Below are 19,893 nucleotides of genomic sequence, written 5' to 3'. Positions count from 1 at the left end.
CTGGTGGACTCCTAGAGAAACCCTTTTGGAAAAGAAAGTCAAAAAAGATCTCAAAAGAATTGTATGCGTTACCACATTCTGCCCAGCAGCCAATCCATACAAAAAATTGATCCTTTCCAATTGGCATTTACTCAAAGATCTCCATGAGGACTTTATGTCCCCCCCTCTATTTGCTTACAAAAAAGAAAAGAGCATAGCCAATCATGTAATCAGAGCTGCCCTTCCTACAACTAAGGCACCTACTTTGCAAAGCCTATTCGGACTCCCACCAACCAAGGGCCATCACAAGTGCGGAACTTGCACTTGTTGCGATGTAACTATTGAAGAATCTGTTTTTAGTATGAATAACATCTATTGGAAACATGAAACGTTTACAAATTGTAAAAGCAAAAATGTAGTCTATGCCATTGTTTGCCCATGCCCTTTGGTGTATATTGGCAAAACTACACAGGAAGTCCGACACAGGATCACTCAGCACAAATCTAGGATCAGGAAAGGGGTTGAAAATGCCCCACTGGTCAACCATTGGTCCAGGATGAAACATGAGCAATCTGACCTGAAATGGACAGTACTCTCAAAAATCGAGAAGGATCCGAGAGGAGGAGACATGGACGCGAGATTGTCCCAACGTGAGGCTCTGCTCATTATGAAATTTAATACAGCGTCCAAAGGCCTTAATGAGATTGCTGAAATTTACAGAAATCCCAGCTAAATTTATTTGCTCAGTCCAGATACCTTCGTTATCCTTCGAATTTGTAGTTCCTGGCGGAATCTAAAAACTACATGTCCCATACTGCCATGGGGCTATTTAACAGGAAGTTGCCCTTTCAGACGGCAGCGTTTACTCCGCCACTCGCATTTTGGAAACAAGGACAGACGCCTGCTTTCCATCGGTACGTCCCCAGATTCTCGTTATATCTAGATAACCTCGCAAGTGTTCTCACCACTCAGACTTACGCCCCCCTCCGCTCTTTTTTCAGCAAATTCACACCGTCCCCCAGATTGAAGGACAAGCAGGGAATCTCCGGCAAGCATTAAGCCGGACGAAGCGCAGGTAAGAATCCCGCTTAGGGACACAAAGTTTGAATGAGGCATAGCGAGTGCTTGATATTAAAACTGCACACGTATTTCTTTTTGATTCTAGCCACTGTCAGCATTCTACTTTTTACCATCTTGATCTGCCGCTCTTTGAATATTGATGACTCTTTGGTTCATTGGCTAAGGTAGGATGTGGCTCCCACTGGGTTTTGAGTCTCTCATTTTTAATCGTGTTTGAACACTCCCCCCTAAGTTCGTTTCTTTTTACTTTTGCAGAACCAATTGGTCCTGAGGAGAACCCCCCTAACAAGTGGGGTTCGAAACGCGTCGACCACTCTACCCCCGTATTTGGTCCTTATTTGCTGTTCTAAAGATAGATCATCTTTAAGTTTGTTGTGAGAATGACTTTCCCCGTGTAAATACACTTAAAGGATTGAAAAAACTGCATTATCCCAAGGGATTCTCTCCAATCTATGTTTTGACCAATACGTGGTTCCATTTGGATTTTCTTGTTTCTTTTTGTTCACTGATGATGGTGTTTTATGTATGAATGTTTGTGTATGACTGGACGGCCATGATTGATTGAATGTCTGAAATATTCATGTTTTGTACTTACTGTATATATGAAACTGTTTGCTTCTCCTTGCACTCACAAAAAACAAAGCAAAAAATAATTTAAAGAGAATAAATCTTGATACATTGCTAAAGAAATCAAGCAGGTGGTATTGCTTTTTTCAAACCCCTATTGTTCCCCCCAGTTTTGTGGACTAACTTTGTCTCAGCATTGGCTCTCGTGTTGTTTTTCTAATAGGAGTTATTGGCATTTAAATACATTCACAAAGTGGGATATATTTCCATTCAGACATTGTCCCAAATACGCTTAAAAGGGGAATCACAAGCCATTTGTCTCCAAGCCATGCAGTTTCTCTCATTAGCACTTCTCCTCCCTTCTGCCACAAGAGCAGTTCAAACATGAATCGCAAAATATCCTAGTTTGCAAATGTTATCTATATGAGTATGGCTCTGCCATATTTGCCACATAATACATAATCCACTGCATAATCTTACAGTATTAACTAAACATTTTTGTAGCTGAAACGGATAAAAAGTTACTATAAAACGTGACTTGAGTTGCTACAAAGTGAACTTCCATTTGCAAAGGTTGACTGATCTCCTTTCCCTATGATACATTTGTATGTTATACTGATACTAATCTTTGCAGAGACTTAACATGTGTAAAAATGTCTAAATAATACATTATAAGAAAATATATTGCAATACGCTGCAGTCTTTTTTTTGCTGCATAATTTAGTCAACACTGCGGCTTCATTTTGTCCCCCATTGCTGCATAATTCCAGTGGTTCCAGAGCAGGTAGCACATGTTAAAAGTGCTTGTGCATGAAGCAGAGAGACTGTGAAGTTTGCACACTTAGGGCCATATTATCAAGAAAGGGTGATACATTATCGCCGCTTTTATCGGCAGGAAACTGCCGCTAAAGCGGCGATAATAGGCTTGATAATATGCCCTTGTGAATTCCCATAGAAGCCCAGGTTCTGACGTTAACCTTGGCTTCTATGGGAATTCACAAGGGCATATTATCAAGCCCATTATCGCCGCATTAGCGGCAGTTTCCTGCCGATAAAAGCGGCAATAATGTATCGCCCTTTCTTTATAATATGGCCCTCTGTTTGGTGTGCATGCAAATCCTGCATTGCCGATCCTTGGTGAGTTGCAGCTACTACTGCTGAAACAAGGCCAATTGAGGTACCAATGGGTGAGGCGGAGTGGCCTCGATGGCAGGGCCGGCTCTAGTGCTGGTGGTGCTCTGTGCAACAATGTTTGTTGGTGCCCCCAATGATCACCTATGCCTCAGACTCCCTCACTACCACCCTTTAACAGTCCCCCTCTAGTCTCCATAACCAGGCTCTTTCTCAGATGTATTTAATTTGATTTACAGCGCCACTCATACCAGTGTACGGTGTCAGAGCACTTTACATCACACACACTACACAGAGACAATAAGTTATACATGTGCAAATCACTGTATGGAAAATGTTACATAAGACAAAGGACTACAAGGTGTAGAAGCCACATGACAACCATACTAGTAGGCAGTATAGTTTAATAACTCACTGTTCTATGTTAGGATTTTAACTTATAAACTCCAAGTAACAAAAGTATCTCTCTGACAAAAGCAGTAACCTACTAACCTAGTTAACATTATGTGCACTTTGTGATCTGAATGGTACACGTTCTTTGCAGCAGGCACATTAACCCTCTGTGCTACCTTTCCAGGAGTCAACCCTTCCACTAGACAAAACTCTGATCTCTCTCTAGGAAGAACATTAATCACCGAAGTTATCATGACATTTTTAGTGTTGCTGAAAATTGCTGGAGGCCAGGAAGGAGGCAGCAAGTTTTTTTAAAACCATAATATACTTGCAAACACTATGCACCCACCTGAAATAGGTACCGAGTGCGGTCACACACCATTCGCACCACCCTAACTTGCTTAAGGTTCATGGGACCTCAGTGACAGAGTCACAGTGACTGGATCACTGTTGCTCTAGGGTGTGCTGCTTTGTAGGCCTGCCAGCAAGACTGGGGATGAACTTCAGTATGGATTGTGGTGGACGGGCCTTCAAGGTTATCCCACAATTGACACCACTGGGGTACACCTGCTTGTGTTAAGACATCAGGCCTTCTAAGGTCTAGTGGGGCCTTCTAAGGTCTGGCATGGGAATAAGCTCCCTCAGTAGAGTGGTCTGGTGGACTGGTCATGAAGGCTAAACCCGGTTCCCCAGTTCCAAATTCAACAGCTCTGGCCATAGTGCCACATCCTCTCCCCCACTGAACACCATACTTCCCCACTGAGAGAAACTCGCACTGCCTTCGGCTACAACCCAATTGTGCCAGCTATAAACACTTGGATGTGGCTTAATTCAAATTATGCACTTGATGAGAGATTAATGCTGCTTAAAAAAATTAAGTAAAACCAAACACTCATACGGAATGCAAGATTAAATAAAGCATGTGAAATGTAAGCAGATACAACATGGTTACCTTAACGATCTCTCACTCACTATTCAGAAATCAGTGAGTGGTTTTACCTGAAAAGTTAAGGACATGACTACAGGGCCCTGAAGGGAACCGTTTCAATGTCCATTGCTTATATAATTACAATACATAAGCAGTATGGTTTAAAAAGACCACATTAATAAACACGAACCATGGTACACATTTGGTTTTCCAATCCAGCCATCAACTAGGTATTGCAATACATCCAGGAATGGTGCACTTCAGCACCTGGGGACAACAATGCTGTTGAAAGAAAGACGAGAAAACAAAAGTAGTGCGTCACTACCAAGTTTTTAAAGTGAGGCTGATGTGTTTGGATGTGAATACAACCAATTTGGCCACTTTGCAACCACCCTGTCTTGCTTTATTTAGTTATGTATTTATTTTTCATATTTAAAACCTATTATTCTCTCCATCCCAATGTCAGAAAAAGGGCATTTCCTGCAAGAGTGTTTTTCTTTTTTGGATCCATTTCACAGGGAAGCAACTAAATGAAAGAAGGAAAGAGAGGTTGTGAACCGTTTCTTTAAGTCACCGTTTCAGTAAGCGAGGAGCAAGATAGAAAGAGAGGGGATAATGGGAGGGGGGAAGAGGACATTGTCCGTGTCTTCTCAGAGCAGTAAGAAAGAGACAGAGTCCTTTTCAATCTCTGCCCATCCCTGAACGTCCACGAAAGCAAGCCAAGCCTTATCTGAATGCCTTTGCTATCTCTGCTGTCCTCGGATACAGTTTTGAGAAGAAAATGTAGGGGAACGGAATGGTTTCAATAAAAGAAGTTGGGACACGCCATGCCCTTCCGATCCCGCCCACTTCGACCACTGGCTGGAATATACTGCCCTTAGAAATAAAAACGAAAAACACATTGAGTGCTGGGAATGGGGGTAAATTTAGAACAGAAGAAACTGATGGACTAGTTGGTACCTTGCAGGTGTGGCCTAAACAGAAGATGAAAGGTATCTGATTGTTGCGGCCACGGAGAGAATCACTGTGAATAGACAGGTACGTACATTTATACTCGTCCCAATAAGGGAAAAAATAGGGAAATAATTTAGGTGGGAGACAGGGAAAATAGCTAAAGATGAGTGAGGGAGGAATGATTGAAGTTCTGTGGCAATCTTAGTGTCAATATTTGGTTTCAATTTTGAAAGAATTCCAAGTATCAAATACTGTTTTATCCTTTAACTATTGTTTATAAAGTGCATTAGTTCACATGCTTCAATTATAGTGGAGCAAGACTACATCTAGGACAATGTAATGGATTCTTAGACAAAATACCACTGCTGGAATTAAAGAATTCATGTATCTTTGAGTCATCTGGTAATTTACTACTAAACACTGCACACAAAACACACATACCCTGCATTGCTTGTGCCGTTCCTCCATTACTAGGAACACAAATACTACTACTCCCTCCACGTCCACCATGCTTGGAGTCCTGCCACTCCTAGAAATACATAATATGTTTTTTTAAATTAACAGCTGTTCCCAAGAAGGGGCTCCAATATATGTATTGCCAGTGCCCTTCAAAATTCTTAGGATGACTCTGACTACCTAACATGCAGCCTACCCCCTTTAACACATACATACCTGGATTCCTGCCTCTCCCTCAACCACCCAATGTACCATATAGATGACATCTCCACAACTTTGCTCAATTACGGAGATCCACCCCTATCTCTCACCACCGGTCCCACATACAAACAAACATAGCATCCATCTCTTGCTCAATCCACATAAAAACAAGCCTGGAATGTGCCTCCACCACCAGTCTAAGTGACACGCCTGCTTGGCATTCAGTCTCTTCACCCAAGTGTAAGAAAACCCAATACTGCATTCTGACCATGTCTTCACTTGTATGGATGCTTGTTTCCAGTCCAGGGAGGACCTGGCCTGGTAGTTCAGGCTGGACTGTTCCCATTTGGTGTAGGGTCAAGACTGATTTGCATATGGCTGGGTCCAAATCGGAATGACATGGTGAGCAAACAAACGATGGATTTAGGCCCAGTTCTCTGGACTGGGGTGAATGTATGACATTGTTCTGCATTCTATCCATCAACTATTCTTTTTGCACTTGTCACCCCCAGTGGGACAGGTATGCCCAGACGTGGGTCCGTGCTCTCCATGCCACTGGAGTCAAGCTATCTTGGCTGATGAGGGCTGAAAGCCCGAAACTGGTCCTAGGATGCTTGTTTCCAGCCCAGGCAGGACCTGGCCTGGCAGTTCGGGCTGGACTCTTTCCATTGGGTGCAGGGTCAAGACTGATTTGCATATGGCTGGGTCAAAGTGGAATGGCATGGTGAGCAAAGAAATGATGGATTTAGGCCCAGATCTCTGTACTGGGGTGAATGTATGACATTGTTCTGCATTCTGTCCATCAACTGTTCGTTTTTCTAAAGGAAGTGACTTCATATGACCTTTGACCCTGATGACATCACAGGAAGTAAGGTCATATGATCTTTGAGCTTTATGGCATTAGTGCAGTTGCCTCCAATGAAGCTGAAGATAAAAACCTACAATGTGTGATAATGTACTAGCATCCGTCAACCAGATGCACCTCATGTTTTTAACACTCAGCTTGCCCAATCTCGGCATTTAGTTTAGTGCCCTTTTATATGTGGGCACAAACCTATTTACACCAATCCTCCTCTCACCTCTATGCATTGATGATGCTCACACTTACATGCCCATTCCTCAAACTCTTTATAGCTAAGCCCCACTCACCTAGAACACTTTGTCAACTCTTATACCTCCACACATAAGCCACACATGTGTTCCGAGCAAGGTTACAGACAATCAGCCTGATTCATGAAGCAAAATAGCGCCCGCAATGGCTGCGAAAAAGGAATTGCGGGTGCAAAATACGGAATCGGCATTCAAGAACAAAAAAGCCATTTCGCTAAAACAGAATAGCGATTACAATAGCGATTACGCAATACTAGTCGCAGACTCCGGGTAGTCGAGCATTAGCGATACGGAAATAGCGACCAACCACGGAATCTGCGAAATGAATAGCGAAACGCAATATTGTCTCAATCGGCATTCATGAAAAAAATACAATAGCGAAAAAGCGCTAAATCGCACGTTTGCGCGGCGCAATTTAAGGACAACTCAAAGCAGGTGGTAACCATAAAAGCCATGATTAAGTAAAATTTGAAAAACTGTTGGCCAATCACCAACAGGTCCAGGCCTGACCAATCACACATAAGGACATTCAGCAGCAGCATTAGGCGTTCCACAATGCCAGGGATGTACATGGTGGTGAGGCGGCGAAGGCTACAGCGAGCAGCACGGAGGAGACGCATGAGGCAGGAAAGGATTTACCGGCAGCGGGTCACCTTGCTGGGCCAAACCAGAGAACAGATCTATGCGAAATACAGGCTGAATGGGGAAATGATCACCTGGCTGATACAAGAACTCGACCCCATCATGCAGCACCCAACAAGGCGAAACAATTCTGTGCCCACACATGTGCAGGTATTGTGCAGCCTGCACCTCCTGGCCTCCGGCAGTTTCCAGGGCATAGTAGCCGCTGCTGGGGGGATATCCCAGCCCACCATGTCACACTGCCTCCACACTTTTGTTGACGCCATGCTCAGCCAGCTCCACCGCCACATCACATTTCCCACGAGCCAACAGGAATTGGACCTGACAAAACTACAATTTTACAATGTTGCCCATTTTCCCCATGTCCTCGGCTGCATAGACTGTACCCACGTCGCCATCTGCCCACCAGCTGCCACGGAGTATATGTACCGCAACAGGAAGTCCTACCACTCCCTCAACATACAGATGGTCTGCAATGCCAAGACCATCATCACTGACATTGTGGCACAGTACCCAGGGAGTACCCATGACTCCTTTATCTTCAGGCACAGCGGACTCCACACACGACTGGTCAGGGGAGAGTTTGGGGAAGGACACCTACTTGGTAAGTACACTTTGTCGACAATGTCACATTGCTATGAAGTAACTGCGCTGCACAGGCAATCAACATCTGCTCCTCTCATTCAGGTGACAGTGGCTACGCCCTACGGGAATACCTCCTGACCCCTTACCTCAACCCTGCCACACCTCAGCAACGGCGCTACAATGTTGCGCACATCCGGACAAGGAACTGTATAGAAAGGACATTTGGCCTGCTCAAGAGCAGGTTCCGTATACTGCACAAGACAGGTGGGGCCATGTATTACAGTCCTGCAGCGTGCTGCCGCATTGTGGCTGTCTGTGCAATGCTTCATAACATTGCAACCAAGCGCCGGATACCTGTTGACATCTCAGGCAGTGAATCTGAGGGGGACGACCGGCCACCAGCACATGCGCACCATGCACGCTGGCAGAACCCAGCTGAAGGCCACAGACGTCGCAACCACATCACAGCGAACAATTTCTAGCCCACCCCCTTCCCCCACCCCACATATCACAATTGCATGCAAAATGTAATGATTACACAAGGCTAATGTGTGCAGCAAAATAAATGTATTTGTTTCATTCACAAGAAAAAGGTTATGGTTTCAACTATTTACAAATTACAGTATTCCTGCATACTGCAGTGTTCAGGTTCATGGCAGGCTTAGCGTCAGCCTGTGCCACTGTCCCTCACACAGTGTCAAAGGCGCCTCCGGCGCGTAATGCCCAGGCGCCTGTGAGGCTCATCCTCATCCTGGGCACCTGTACCAGGCGTTGCCCTGGTGCTGCGCCTAGGTGGCGGGACCTGCGTGGCAGATTGGCTGCTCACGCTGGAGGCACCCTCACTGGCATCGTCTCCCCCTACAATGGCCGGTAGCACAGGTGTGTGAAGTGCCGTCACGGCGGTGGTCAGGTGCTCCAGGACCCTGGTTATGTCCTCGCAGCACTGGACCAGTTGGTGCTGCTGGGTGAGAGAGCGCCGCGACAGCTGGGTGGTGGCATTTGCTGCCACATAATTTGACCTACTATAGGCCGACAGCCGGCTCATCAGCTGGTGGTGGCGCCAGCTTGCAACACTGCGGTGCTTGACGAGCGCAGCAGTGTTCTCCTCCATGGCTGCAGTCATGCGGCCCATGGCCGCCATCATGCGGTCCATCCGCTCTCCAACTCCCGCCACATTGCGGCAAATTTTATGCAGCTGGAGCTGGATGGCTCCTTGCTGCTGCGACTGGCGCTGGTGGATTCGGAGCATGCGCCGCTCGACGCTCATGCAGGCATGGAGATGCCCATTGCTCCTCCTGCTGATCGGCCGCTGTGTTGCCGCTGTGGCACGCCCAGATCTCGTTGCACGAGCTGCAGGTGCTGTCGCAGCAGGTGTTGCTGGTGCGGCAGGAACTGGAGGCACATTGGTGGGGTGCCTGGCTCTGGCAGCCGGTTGGCTGGCAGTTGCAGGAGCAGGTACGGTGGGGGGCCTGGACTTGGCAGCCGGTGGGCCAGCAGGAGCAGGTACGGTGGGGGGCCTGGACTTGGCAGCCGGTTGGCCGGCAGATGCAGGAGCAGGTACGGTGGGGGGCCTGGCTGCTGGTGTTGGTGCAGCGGCAGATGCAGGAGCAGGTACGGTGGGGGGCCTGGCTGCTGGTGTTGGTGCAGCGGCAGAGGCTGGTGCCTGGGTTTCGGGTAGTGATTCCTCCTCCTGGGCCTCCTCATCAATCTGCAGCCTCTCGCTGTCACTGCTATCAGCGCCACCTGTGAGGGTAAGTGGATACTCATTAGTTGCTTGTGACTGTCAGACGTGCAGATGTTACATGCATGCTGGGTGTCATTCCCTGGATGGCTGTGGATTTGCGTACTTTGGAACCTTTCAGGCTGCATTGTGGTACTACTACATTGTGGACATACTACATCTCCCACAATGCTTCAGGGCATTTCCTGATGCACAACATAGGCATGACTAAGGGCCAATGAGTGAGCCTATTTGGTCAGGGACGGTCATAGGGGACAGGGTCGCTGTCGCATGCCACTTACCTTGGGTGTCTTGGGTGGGGCGGGAGGAGTCCAGAGGGGTCACGCCAACGCACGCCTCCCTCTCCAAGGTGTTCTCAACCTGGTCCTCCAGGGGTGTGTTGGGTGGGACAGTCGGTCCGCCACCTCCAGTGCCCGATGCCTCACCAAGGCGCTCCGCCACCCTCTCCTTGGCACGACCTCGGAGGTCGTACCAGCGCTTCTTTAGCTCCTCCAACGACCTGTCCGCCACGCCCACCGAGTTTACGCTGGAGGCTATCCCCAGCCAGATCCTCCGCTTGTCCTGCTCTGGGACCTTCCTGGAGTTGAGGCCAAACAGCCTGTCATGGTTGGCCACCACCCCTTCAATGAGGTTCTCGAGCTCCTGCTCGGAGAACTTGAGCTTACGCTTTCGTCCGGCGCTGTTGCTGGGGCCAGGGACAGGTTCCTCAGACATGGCGGTCGCTATTTCTGGCGTTTCTGGAGTCGCTAACGGTGGTTTGGCGTCTGCTTTCCGACGTGCACACTCGAAGGTTAGCGTCACTGTGGTGTTTGTGGGTGGGAACTGGCTGCTTCCTGGTTGTGATGTCATCACGGTGCTCGGAATGCGTCTTCCCGTTTTCCCGATCGCGCGAGAATGCGAGTCGCAATCCCGATCGCACGGGATTGCGAGTCGCAATCCCGATCGCACGGGATTGCGAGTCGCATTCCCGATCGCACGGGATTGCGAGTCGCAATCCCGATCGCAGGTAGCCGGGAATAGCGATTTTTCTGCGTTTTTACTAGGTCGCTAACGGCTTTAGCGCCCGCGTGCGAGTCGCTATTTTTTCCCCGAAATGTACATGAATGCCGTTTTGCGTTTCCTCTATAGCGAGTCGCTATAAATCGCTATTAGGGACACGCAAAACGGCCCGTACATGAATCAGGCTGAATATTCTTTACACACACAATCAGGCACACATTCCTGCCACAACACGTGTAACATATCAACGTTGATTCCTAACACTGGCACAGCCAGGCACACATTCCTAAAAAACAGAGTGAAATGTATAAATCTGAAACAGACAGGCTTAGACACACTTTTCGAAGATTCACAGCAGCGCACACTTTTCAAACCAGCTCACATTAGTTACACCCGCAGAACCGCCAAACATACATTCCTAGTACAGGAAGAGTCACATAAAACATACACAGATCTAATATGCACACATTTGTAACACACTCAGAATCATGAACATGTTCCTAACCCATACACTTTACCTAAACTGTCAATATGAGACAATCATTTTGTATAGATCCACACACCCATCGAAGGAAAGTCAAACATATTCATTCTCTTAATTTCACACACACACACACACACACACACACTCTCTTTCGTAGTAAACTTTCAAATATCCCCATTCCATGCATGAATAGTTAACTCCAATTTTTTTCTATTCATTCTGTCAATTCCAATCATAAATTTCTAACAGGAAAAACGGAGGTGTACCAGAAAGCCACGGACAAACCTTGGACTGTATCTGGCACACAGACCCTTGCACAGCCATGCATGTTCAACCTTTAGGAATGTCAGACACACTCATATAGGAAATATACTACACTGGCACATTCTGTACAAATACATCCAAACAATTTACCTACACTCTGTGCCAGATGCATATTACACACACATGCATGCTCAGACACACACACACGTACAAACAGAAAGGGATTACTTATATCAGGACCAAAGCCAGCAGTAAAGGTTTTGTGGAATTAAGTCCTGAGTAATGATAGTAGCATGAAAGTAGAGTCTAGAGGTCTATCTGTTCACAGAAAATCCAGAAAACATTGTGCAATATAGTGACATTTCCAAGTACACTATGCATATGTGTGATGAGTGCATTCTTTCATGAGCAATAATTCGGTATATGTGTGACAAACTGTGAATTTAAAAGCACATTGATTTGTCCGGTATTATTGGTTAAGCTGAATATAATGTCATTACAACTTTATAGGGAGGTATTATACAAAAGATGTGAAAAATAGGGATGTCTGACGGAACCTCCCATGCTTTTACCACGCATGCCTTTGCAATGCAGTCTCTACCCCGATGTTGACATTAACAGTAATTACTTTTATTATTCAAGTCAATACAATGACTTGCCTTAGGAGGGCGCTGGACTATTCTAACTCCAGTCTATGCAACAGTAGGAAAGGTGTTGGACTTAAAATCCAACACCAGTCCAACAATGCGCCCCCTAAAGCAGGTCCAGGTAATGACTTGCGTGGTAAAGGAACCTGTGGTAATGTCGCATTTGGGGTAGCGGCTATGCTGTATAGGCAGATTGTGGTAATGATGTGGGGTAAACGATCTTTCCTGAAAAATATAGACTCAGTTTACAGATGTTAATATGAGGCCCACTGAAACAGTTTCATTGGTCAAAGCAGGCTAACATTTAAACATACAATTATAGAAAGCTTGATGCGGATGAAGGCAGCAGGGTCATTCTCCAAAAATGTATTAGCAGGGGTTGTTGAAAAACGTGCTTTTCTAAGTACACTAGATCAATTCCATTTGCCAACTTTTCCTAAGCTTTTAAAATGACTCACTCAGATCTAAGTTTAATTTAGACAGATACATTTGTTGTATTTTTCAAGATTCATGTACCTCAAATTCAGTGCAGCATTGTAATTGAATTTATGTAGCGCTTACTTACTACTCCTGATGTGGCGTTGACGTGCTTTTCAGAGAGTAGCATGCTACCCTGTAACCCAAAATGGAATAGTGGTGGATTAGTGCAGGGAAACATAAATTGTTAATTTGAGCAGTGGACATGTGTGTCTGTTTTTGTTTTTTTACATAGCGTGAACCTGACCTGAGTCGGGTATCAGAGCGCTTTACATAGCACCAGTTGATTTACATAAGGACACATTAATGTTTGTTAGGCACGGGGAGATTAAGTGATTTGCCCAGAATCACAGGATGTTCCGCGTCTTTGCCGAGACTTAAACCCAGTTTCCCAGATTCGAGGTCAACCGCCCTAGCCATTAGGCCAACTCCTCTCCCTGTTAGTTTTATTGAATAGGTTGAAGGAGTGATTGAGGGGGGAAGAATTTAGAAAGTGTTATTTGGGAGATCACAGTTGTAAACTGAGGTTTGGGATTTATCAAAGGAGGGATAGAGGAGAGAATAGTCTAGAAAGTATTGTTTCGGAGATCATAGAAGTAAAATGAGGTTAGGAAGGAGTCAAATGATGGATAGAGGATGGAAGAGACTAGTAAGGGCTATTAAGGAGATCATAGTAGTACAATGAGGTTTGGGATGAGTCAGAGAGTGATTGAAAGGGATATATTGAGAGAGGTATATTATGAGACAGAGTAGTGCTTTGAGAGAGTTTACGTTTTTTTCATACAGCTAAGATGTGAATTCGATCTGTTTGATTACCCAGGAAATGTGAGAAAACACAATGGAAAGCAGGTAAGCTCAGTCTAAAGTAAAACAAATGGATATATTTTGACATTAAGTGATAATCTCCACACCAATAAAAAGCTGTATTAGTAAAAGGCTGAGGAAAATTTGGAAACCGCCGACAATACAATCCATTTATAAAGGTATGAACTGGATATGTGAGGTTGGGAGGTGTTCAAAGATCTTCACACAGCTGTAGGGGAATAAAGGAACAAATGGACTGCTCTTTAACAGTCTTGCTAACTTAGGTCAGTTCTTGTATATCCCGCACTAACGCAGAAAGTGAAAAACATGATAATATTCTTTGAAGACTGAGACACTGTCATTTTTTGTGCACTATAGTGATTCCCTTAACTTATGTATTGACTGATTTGTTATGTATGCGTTGCTTCGAAGACATTTAAAAAAAAAATTACATTACAAAAGATAATAGGGATTCCAATATCCTTTCCATAACAGCTAATGATACTCTCCTATTTGAATCTATATAATGCTGTGATAGCGACCCCAGCAACAGAGCACGTAGCACCACAAAGTTTTAATACATATTGATTTACCAAGTCATATTCCTTCTGACCAGAATTCTGGATCTAAATGTAAAGAGTGAACTCCAGAGACTGTATGGGGGCATAGAATTGCAACACTAAGCCCTTAAAGGGCACATCAAGTTTAGGAAACTAGAATTATTTAAACAAAATAATCTTATGCAGTTGCAATGTTTCTAAAATATAATGTTTATACATTTTACATGAGACTATCCAACCCCCAAAAAACCTGTACACCATGCTTACTTACATTACACACCTGGAGCTACAAGAATCACCAATCAATTACAGTTGAATCACATTATTTTCCAGCGAGTTGACCTCTTGCTCATCAGCCTTTACTCTGTGCCATTCAAGACCTTGAGCACTGTTGACAGTGCTTCACTTAACCACTCCAGTCAGTATTCCTCCTCACATGAGGCGATACATTGGCTGCTCTTATGCACCACAGAGAAAGGGGCCAACTAAAATCAGAGTGAAACTTCCATGCACCAGGGCTTGGAGAAATACAAGACTAGTAAAGAAATACATTGACTCAAGATGTGGGAATTGAAATAGACAAGAACGTCACTAAATAATGAGCAAGGGGAAGACTGAAATCACATTGAAGGTTCATCTTAAAACATTTTTACATTAATTTTTGCATTTGGCAGCTAGAACTGTCTGTAGCAAGACCACAATAATTCTGGAAGTCTTCTAGAATGATATGATATTATGGCTCTGAATATTATTTTGTGGTTATGTTAAAGCATTGCATTTATAGTTGTAGAGGCATATTTTGCCCTTCAAACACTTCTTTTTTCAGTTGCATTTTGAAACTGAAGTAAAGCAGTTGAGTCCTTGATTATTAGCTAGGTGGAATTGCATGCAGCCCACAATCATTCTGGAAGTCTTACAGACTGACATGATTTTATGGCACTGCAAATTATGTTGTGGATGCATTACAACATTGTGAGGATTTGGGTGTACTATATAATGTTGCTGTGGGCTTTTTCATGGAGTAGACTCACAGATACGGCCTGGATCTGGTCGATATTGTTTACTCAACCTTAGCTCAACCGTGGGTAGCTGTGGCTGCGAGCAGGACATCTTGGCAAAGCAACTTAGTGTGAGGCATTTAAGAGCACATAAAAATGAAATAAAAAAATCACATACCAATAAAAAGACACAACATCAGTGTATAAACATAGAACATATTTTCATGAATTTTATGAGATCTTCATCATTCATTCAAATCCACCTGAGCGTTCTGGAGATCCAGGGCGCATATTATCACCAACTAGCGATATTTATCGCTAAATAAGCTTAGCAATTTTTTTTTTCGCCGTGCATCGCCGGATTTTATCGCAGAGATAGCGTGCTATTAGCAACGTTTATCTCCAATGCAATAAAATATCTGGCGACAGCAGCGAAATGCGTGAATATTGCTGGAAATCCAGCGATATTCAGGCATTATAGCTAATAGGGCCTGAATATCCACCTCCCATTGGATATACAGGCTAAGAACTGGTCTGAGCAGGCGTTAGTTTTCAGTGATAGTCGCGCTTAGCGCACATTTTTCTTTGCTACGCCTGCGTTGATAATAGGCGATAGCGATGTTAGCGACTGCTTTCAGTCGCTAACAGGTTGGGTACGCCCATTTTGCATGTCATTAGGTATAAATATGACTGACATGCAAAGTGGGCCCCAAACTGCTCGCTATCACCTAAAAGCTGTCGCTAACTGATGTTAGCGACAGCTTGCTAATAGGGCGATGAAATTTCCGCCGCTTTGCCGCCGAAAACGGCCACAAAAGAAAGTGGCGATAATTTCATTTTGCCTGCCTTGGTAATATGCCCCCAGATTTTAGAAGTTTTTTTTATCATTTTTAAGTGCAAAAAAGCATTGGTCAACAATATGTTTGTAATCTTTTCAGATGTTTGGAAAACTTAGTTCAGGTACTCCAGCCCGAGTTGGGTGGCCAAATCTGACAGGGACCAGGTCTAGGGGCCCAGAAGGGATGCTTTGGAACGTTACCTGGCCACCAGAATCATTTTTGAGAAAATGTCAAGATCTACTGCAGGACCGCCATAGAAGTCAATGGAGTAGTCCTGAGACTGAGGGATGCAGGCAAAGATGCTCAAAAGGTTGCTCCAGTTGGGGTGTATTTAACAGGCATGTTTTGGTGGTAGTTCCTCTGACCGCGGATGTCATGGGGTGACTTTGGCCATGGAGATCAGGGTCCCTTGAAGTCCTCTACGTTGCAGTAGTCCCACATCTGATTCTGTGCTATGGTCTGGTAGCACTGCATTGGATGCAGACTCTTTGATGGAAGCTGGTGTCCAGAAGGTACAATGAACCTAGACTCTGATACCACTCCAAGGTCTGACAGACTCGGGTGCAAGATTTGTCTATCTTGGATTGTTAGTTCAATTCAATTCAATTCAATATGTTTATTAAGAATGTGGATCTCTAATGAGTTAGACTTAAGACGTACATATATAGACATATTAAAAATACCAACAATAATTACAGAAAACACTTAAATAAAAACCATTATATCTAGGTCACTACACAGTTTTGTACATATTTGTTCATCTTAAATATATCATCATTTTTCAAAATCAGCTCTGGAGGCCCCTTTAGACAGCAAAGGGAGCCCCGCAGTAAAGGAATACAAATGGTGGTACAGTAGGAACGGAGTACAGTATTAGAAAAAATCATTATTGTAACAAAGAGCAACAATGTGATTAGTATTTTTACCCCAGCAGTTGACACAAATCAAAACTTTTACAATCTAATACTTATTCCACTATAACACCCTCACATTTAATCCAAAATAAATATTGTGGGTGTATCCTAATTGGGCCGGTGGGACCGCAACACGTCTGGCAGTCGGTCCCTTTACCGTTATGGTGCCCACCATCATAATGAGCCCCATAGTTTATGTAAAGTGCATCATAAAAGCAGCAAAGTCTTTTCCCTTAACAACATATTTAAAAACAGATAAAAATTCCAGTTATATGCAAACAGCAATGAGATAACAGCAGTCACAAGTGCAAATTTTCCGCAGGTGAAAAATAGACTCAGATGGCCGATGAGAAAATAAGAGATTGGGACTTTAGGGGGTATATTATGAGAAAGCTAATTATATGCGCAACCAACCATATCCTAAGAAAAATTATGAAAATTAAAAATATGTTCATAAACACCTTAAAAAAGTTAAAAAGTTGTATACACACCGTTTCATTTTTTGGAAAAAGCAAGCATTCTCAAGGAGATGATACATATTAAATGCCATATACATGCTGTATGAACATTGCTTGAAGCCACCTGAATCGAAGTGAAGACAGAGCTGGATATACAAACAAAATATGATAAAAATTCTAGGTGCCCTGATTACAGAAGCTACAGTTTTTTCCACCTTTACTGTTAAGCGGCCAATTTGCGGTTAAATCATTTAGTGGTAAAAGGTTCATGCGACAAAGGGTAAGACACTAGCGAATACCCTGGCTTAGATTCCAGCAATGATACTTTTGGGGAACTCTCGGGGAAGAAGCCTTAACTATTATATCCAATCTGACCCTTGTTCTACAGATATAACCATCTCCATAATGGCTAACTATGCCACTTGAAATCTTTAAGAAAGATTTCAATTCTGAGAGAGAGAAAGACCGCACTAAATCCTCTTGCACATTGAAATGATTCAGTGCCAAGAATAAATTGCCAGAAAAAGAATATTTATACATTGGTCCTACAAACATTTCCGAACACATATAATTCCTTAATGTAAGAGGCTCGATGTTCTTTAGCTGGTATCCCCAACGTATTACCCTAGCTAAACCTTGTATAAATGAATTTACCAAGCCAAATTCTATCATAATTGCTAGTGTTTAAAATTCAAAATCTCCTCAAAATCTGGCCTTCAACCTTATCCAAAAAGCTCCATTCTCTTACTGGAATATATTCTTTAGCATGTAACTAGGTGGGAGGGATTTTAACTTTAAAAACTAAAAGCAAAGGTAAATAATTCCTTCGACCCATAGCGCTATAGAATATGCGTAGGCCATTTGCATGCAAGAGCTATGTTCAGTATGGGGAGTAATCCTGGTACTACTTGAAATTACTTTCCCCAAATAGAGTTAGGAATCTACAATCTCAAGTTATTCGGAACCAATTCCACAATTAAAATTACAGACTTTTCTATTTTGACCTCATTTCAAAATCAAAACATTGCTTTTTGAAACATTAATCTTTAGAAATTGTACAGTCGTATAATTCTGCAGGTGTGACAATTTGTTATTCAGACTAATAGGGGTCAGGTCCATAATTACAATGCCATCTGCGTACATAAGGCAGGGAAATGAATGGCCACCTATCTTTGGAGCATCTCCTTCCATTGAGGAAAAACAATCCGGCAAATCTCTTATATATAAAGAGAACAGGAGAGGTGCCAATAGGCAACCTTGCTTCAAGCCATTTTCTTAAAAAATTACTAAAGATAGGCCCTGAGTTCCCCCCATTAGTACCTGACACCATGTTTGCGAGTGTAGGGCTATAACTATAGACAGAATTGTAGGCAGCCCCGTTTTATGCAGCTTTTTCCAGAGTAGTGGCCGGTCTACCTTATCAAAAGGAGTAGAAAAATCTATGACTGCCATATAGACATTTGTCCTGCAAAATACAGTATATTTGTCCTCTATTAGTTTCAACATACTGATGTTGTCTAGGGTGTAATGGTTTTTCCTGAACCCAGCTCACTCTATGAGGAGAATTCCTCCTCTACAACCCAATCAGTAAGATTATCTAGAATCCTGCGAGCAAAAATTGTCCCCACTGCGTCTAATAAGGCTATTTGCTGGTAGTTACCTGGGAGATGTATTTGGACCTTTCTGTACAGAGGGATTAGGATACCACCGGACCATAACGAGGGGGTCAGCCATGCAAATAACAATATGCGAACAAAGGGGTAAGCTATATAGCCCATAGTGTTGAATCATTTTTAATAATTGACATAGGGATTTCGTCGGGAGCCATTGCCCTTGAGGCTCTCATTTTTTTAATAAGTCCAACGACTTCTCCCTGTGAGGGAACATTATTGTATTTGGAAATTTTTGGGGGATTCATTAAAAAGAAGTCAGACCAAAAAGAATTAGGGTTCGCGTAGTAAAGTTCTAATAGGTATGTTTTCCCATTCTTCTTCATTTATGGGTATGGGAAAAAATTGAATTCTAGTGCCACAACTTTTCGCAAATATTTCCCAATATCGTTTTGAATTATATTTTGAAGCAGCTTCTTTTAATTGAACCCATTCATAATCTTCCTTTTTTTGTTGTAAGGAGCCTTTTTTCCTTTGTCGTTTCCTCTTTAATAAACCTATTAATTAATTTCATTCAGGGGAATATTTCAAGAACTGAGCCCTCACTAATTTGTTAAAATCCCTATTTATTTGAAGGAATGGATTAAACACGGTCTCTGTTTAGTTACTGGGTGGCTTGATTTACAAGACATGACCATACTGTTTATGCTATGACTAAAACATTCCAACAAATTAGTTTGGGTATGGTCTAGATCTTCTGATACTAGGAACTGCTGATCTCCTATTAAATAGTTAAAGATTCTTTAAGTTTTGAAACGGCCAGAGTGTTCCAGTGAATACTGCTGTTTGCTTTATTGAAATCTACCACTTTATCCTTAAAATTCCAAGAGCTACCCCCAACACAGGACAACTCTATTTTTAAACTAATCACCATGTGGTCACTGAATTGATTTTCTAAAATTCCATATTGGATAAAATATTAAAATGATCTGCTGAGACAATTACATAATCAATAATGGAGCCACAATTCGGTCCCTCATGAGTATTTTTACCTGGGATATCTTTTTCTAGT

This window comes from Lissotriton helveticus, chromosome 4_1 (genome assembly GCF_964261635.1).
Source record: "Lissotriton helveticus chromosome 4_1, aLisHel1.1, whole genome shotgun sequence".
Taxonomy (NCBI): Eukaryota; Metazoa; Chordata; class Amphibia; order Caudata; family Salamandridae; genus Lissotriton; species Lissotriton helveticus.
This window is presented reverse-complemented; position numbering follows the sequence as displayed.